Raw genomic sequence first — 6,000 nt, 5'->3', positions numbered from 1 at the left:
TCAATTTTGGAACAATAAGGTTCTGTTCCTACCCAGCTCCTGAAGATCATCATGAGCTGGTGAGGCTAAGAGACCAAAAAAGAAAAAGAAAAAAGGAAAAAAGAAACACAGGCAAAGAATCAGACATCATCTTTATTGGGATATATGAACAGGAAAAGATTCCTTGACTGTGGCCAGTCAAAGAATGAATAAAGTCAGTTGCCTGAAAGGGGAAAAGAGAAAATTACAGGTAATATAATGACTCTCAGAACAAAGGCATTCCAAGGAGTGATAACAGAATTCCTGCTAGTGTCCTGTGCCTGCTCATATGAGGTTTGGCAATGTCATCTCAGGAAAGAAGTTTCACTGCTCAGAGGAGATCTGGTTTTATACATCCTCTCTGGAGAGGGCTGGTAATCTTTAATTTAAGCCTAGGCCACATAGACAGATGCATGCTGAGGACTTGGTGGGGGCTTGGGTCTTATGATCATAGTTACATGCATTAATACTGAGGGATTGACATACAGTCTGTTTTATTAGATGCTGCCTATATACTTGAGATGTTCTTGCCCCTCTACATGAGAACATATCATAACTCCCTACGATGGGAGATTAATATTTTCTTTTTATTGTGCCTATAGTGAATATCAGCTCACCACACTCTATTCCCTCTCTGTCCCCTGATAATGTGACTTCCAAATTCTAGATCTGTGGTTCTGCTCCAATTGCTTAGGTCTTATCACTGAGCTCATATAATATTTGCCCTTCAGTAACTGACTGACTTGTCTCAACATAAGGTCTTCAAGATACATCTGTGTTGTCACATGTGTCAACATTTCATTCTTTTGTCATGCTGAGTAATATTCCATAATAGGTATATATCAACTTGTTTATCCTTATCTGTTGATGGGCACTTTGGCAATAGTGTCACTGAAATCAAAGCATTTGTTAATGAACTTAGGCAGACCATATAAGGGAAAAAATTTCACAATGCTATAGTGAAAGACACCATGAAAGCAATAAAGCGACTATAATTTCCTAGGAAAAATAGCAATAGCATGTTTCTTTCACAGATTTCAAGTTTTATGACTGAACAACTTAATAATAGGCAGCCTTGGCATTCTTGAGATATAGATCACATAGAAACAAATTATTTGTTGTAGCAACTGTCTAATTATGCAACCAAATCCTTTTCCTGAGTCTTCCAAAGCTATCATTCATATTTTCTTGCAAGTTTTACTGAAATACCTTGCTGTATCATAACATGAAGCAGTGTTTAAAGGTGATTTTCACAGATTCTTGTTATTATAGCTCTTTTCAGTGGCAGGCAAGCAGCTTGAGTATTTAGAGTTAACATTACAATAATATTACAAATGTTAAAGTGAAGATGATTAAACCAAATAGTATCAACTTAAGGAAAGTACCATTTTAGGAATGCCTGTTTTATCTTTATAAATTTCGACAGACTAAACAGGATGAACACAAAATATATATGTAAAAAGCTGCCATCAGATATTCAATTCTTATGAGGACTATCAACCGAAAAGATTACCATCAAAAGAAACTTAGACGAACCACACAGATAGTCATCTCTCTTTATAATGGAAGGCTTAGATATTTACACCTGAGAAGAATTACAACTTTTTATAATTTTTTAAAAAATTTTTTTATATTTAAAGAATCTTTAGATTACATAAATGTTACATAAAAAATACAAGGGATTCACATATGCCCCACTCCCTATTCCCACACTTACCTGTATAATACCATCTCTCATTAGTGTGCTAAATTTCTTACAATTTATGAATACATGTGGAAACATTGCTACTAACTATGGGTTACAGTTGACAATATAGTTTACACACTGTCCCACACAATTTTGTAGGTTATGACAGAATATTCAATGTTCTATATCCATCACTGTAATGTCATGCAGGAGAACTCCAGCATCCCCAAAATGTTCCCATATTACACCTATTATTCCCTGACCCATCACTTAGAACCTCCAGTGGCCACTGCCCTTACATTAATGATGAGACCTTCCTTTGTTAGTATAATAAGTCTCTAGTAGAATAATAGTAATAAGTCTATTTTTGCCCATTATTCATTCCCCAATTTGAGGATTTTGAGATAGTGTTGCCAATTCTGCTTCTAATTGAGAGGGAGCTTAGATCCCATGTGGCAGATGAATGGAACTACCTTGCTTGCAGTTTCAGACTTTCTCTGTTCCTTGGGATAGTTGTTGTCCATCACCATCTCCATGTTAGTTGTCCTGGATAAGTCCAATGCGCTGGAGAATAGGTGCTGCAATTCTGCTGAAATTCAGGACTCAACTGGCACATGCACAGCCCAAAGATTTAAGTCTCTGGTACATATATTTATCAAGTGTAGTGTTAATTGTAGTTTCAAATAAAAGATCTGCATGTTGAGAACCTGTAAATTAGTCTTTATGTCTACACTGGGGAGTATAAATTCCAAAGAAAGGCCCACTGATAGGGTACTGAATTTTTGAACTGTCTGACCTGCTTATAGTTTCTGGATGGCTCTAGAGCCCTCAGAAGCCCTGCTATTTGAATCATGGTTATTGTAGCAGTCAATGAGATCCTCCTGAGACTTGTATAAGCATATGCTCTGGAATGAACGCTTGACTAACTTTGAAGTACTTTAGCCCTAAAAACTCATTTGTATTTACCAACCCTCCTTTTGGTCAAGTTCTTTTTCCAGGTGCATTGCTAGTTGGTGCTTGGTAATAATCCCTTGGTGCCAGGAATGTTCATCCCTGGGACTCAATCCCACACCAGTGGAAACGTAATGAATTTATATGCTGAGTTTGGCTTAGAGAGAGGTCACATTTGAGCAACAAGGAGATTTTAGAAGCTAACTCTTAGTCTATAATACTAGGTTGTTTCAATTTCACAAGAAAAGGTTCATAAATACAACCATTTCACAGAAATGTCAAGGGCCTGGCCTAATGGTCTGTCTTCCTTCACTAGGCACTGTCATTGTACTTGGGGAATTCTTGCTGTCCTATTAGAGAATGCAGCAGGACTCCCCAGGATGGAAATTCAATATTCTTTCAGTTATTGTATGGGTCTCCACCCACTGAAACAATGCCCATGATCACTTGAATATATTTATATGCCTTAGATGCATGCCCCAGGTGCACCCCTTCCTGTGTATCCCCTGACACCATGCACCAATGATCCTCCCCTGCCATTGTTGTCACCTTTCTGTGAGTCAAAACTCTCCATAAATGAAGCCAACAAAATAACCAATAAAATTAGTAAGAAAATGAAACACTAATTTGAAAAATAACCAATAAAATACAAAAATCCTAAAAATGTGAAATAATTGAAAAAGTTTTTTATTCATTGTGTCTTTCATCACTGTAAATTCTGTTGTCTTGTATGTAAAGTTACATTTTTTCCACATATTTCCCAGTGTCTTATTTTTAAAATTTTATCTTCAAAGAAGTTTTAGGTTAGAGAAAAATAGCATAGAGAATATAGGGGATTCACCCAACACACTCCCCTTTCCCCTTCTCCCCTATTATAACATTTTATAAGTGGATGGTACATGTATTACAATTGATGTAGAGATACTGGAACATTACGATTAACCATAGTCAATGGTTTACATTATGGTTTATATTTTGGATCATACACTTTTATAGGATTTGACAAAATTTGAAGTGGCCTGTATCTGTTATTGCAAGAGCATGCTGAACATCACCAATACCCTACAAATGGCCCATGTTCTATGTATTCTATTCTTCCTTCTCCCTACTTTTAAAACATTTATAACCACTAAGTTTCAATTTTTGAATAATATGATTCATAGTTACTTGTAATAATATGAAGGGTTTGGTATATCCTTTTTTTTCTTTTTTTGGTCTAATTGGCAGTTTGATATTTTCTTATTTATTGTGTGGGTTTTCACCCATGAATATAACATACATATTTCATAGAAGTCTGCCCTAGATGTGCCCTATTCCACATACTCCTCAACATCCAACACCCTACACAATCTTCCACTGTCATATTTGCCAAAAGAACAATCTTAACATTGTAATTTATTATTATTATTATAGAAGTCTGCCCTAGATGTGCCCTATTCCACATACTCCTCAACATCCAACACCCTACACAATCTTCCACTGTCATATTTGCCAAAAGAACAATCTTAACATTGTAATTTATTATTATTGATATTATATTTATATCATTTACATATGAACATACATAAACAAAAGTGTATAGAAAAAGTTGTGGATTTACAATCAAACATGCATAACATCCTACAGGGGTGCCATACATCAACCATCCACCAACACCTTGCATTGTCATGAGACTTTGGTTACAGATTATGAAAAAATATTGTCAAAATCTTCCTACTGATTATAGTCCTTATCTTACATTTAGTGTATCTTCCAACCCACCCTATTATTATTTTTAAAATATATATTTTTTGACAGAAGTTGTAAACTTTTAAGTCAATCATGCACACGTGCAGAATTCTCAAACAACATCCATCTATCAACACACCACACTGGGGTGGAACATTTGTTACAGAGAAACTTATAACATCTGATTTTTACCACATCTATAGTGCACATTTGGCACACATTTTCCATACTGCCCCATTATTAACACAGTACATCTTTGTGATAGATGCAAGCATATGAAATTATTACTGCTAAACAAGCCCATAGTTCACTCCACGTGTATTTTTCCAAAGGTTCTCCACTTTCCCTTCAGTAGTGATGTACATCTGCTCACAAAGGACACTCTTGCATCTGTACCATCATCCAAAATTCTCATCCACCTCTTGGTTTATTGTGCTATTCAGTTCCTAGATTACTCTCTAGCATTCTATCAATTGGTATTTACATCCCTAGATTACCATTTTCTTAACCACAGACTGGAAAATCCCTGAGCTCCCCTGCTTCTTCCCCCAATTCTCCTGTCAGCTCCATGAATAGTTCAACTCAAATCCCCACCCTACTCTTCCTCACAGACCAGCAACACCAAACCCAATAACACCACTACATCATGCACATCCACACACAACTGTACTTCTCCATCTTATCATAGATTTTGCCTGTATGGTTATTGGCTCACAAACTTCTACTCCTTTCTGTTTCTTTAAGCCTGTCTTTAGAATTTAGCTCTGGGAGTTTGCTCAATTTAAAAATTCACACCAGTGATGTCATATAATATTTGCCCTTCAGTGACTGGCTTACTTCACTCAACATAAGGTCTTCAAAACTCGCCCATATTATCCCATGTGTTAAATGACATTCCTTCTTTGAGCTGAAAATATTCCATTGTATGTATGTGCCAGAGTTTGTTTATCCTTTCATCTGTTGGTGGACATTTGGGTTGTTTTCAACTTTTGGCAGCAGTGAATAATGCCACTATAAACATTGTGCATATATCTGTTCATGTCCCTGCTTTCAATCCTTCTGTGTATACCCAGCAGTGGGATTGCTGGATCATATGGCAATTCTAGTTAGCTTCCTGAGGAACCACCATACTATCCTCCATAATAGCTCCACCATTCTTCATTCCCACCATAAGTGGATGATTGTTCCCATGCCTTTGCATCCTCTTGAATACTTTTAGTTCTGTTTTCTTAAACAGCCACCAGTCTATTGAGTGTAAGAATATCTCATTGAATTTTTGATTTGCATTTCCCTAATAGCTATTGATATTGAGCATGTTTCATGTGCTTTTTAGCCGTTTGTGTTTCTTCTTTATGCTTAGGTACAATACTCCAAAATATGTTAATCAATTGTAACAAATGTACACTAATGAAGGATGCTGTTAATGTAAAAAAATGTGGAAGGGGTAGGGAGTGAGGAATATAGGATTTGTCCATAAATTTTATATAACTCTTATGTAATCTAAGTATCTTTTAAAAACTGAAAAGGTAATTTTAATAAAAAGAAAGCATGTGTTTTTAGGAAAAGGAAAAATCTATTTCCACACACTGAGTTCCCATTTCCAGGTGTTTTGAGTA

Source organism: Dasypus novemcinctus, chromosome Y (genome assembly GCF_030445035.2).
Source record: "Dasypus novemcinctus isolate mDasNov1 chromosome Y, mDasNov1.1.hap2, whole genome shotgun sequence".
In the NCBI taxonomy this organism is placed as follows: Eukaryota; Metazoa; Chordata; class Mammalia; order Cingulata; family Dasypodidae; genus Dasypus; species Dasypus novemcinctus.
The sequence above is the reverse complement of the archived record's forward strand: the minus strand, read 5'-3'. Positions refer to the sequence as shown.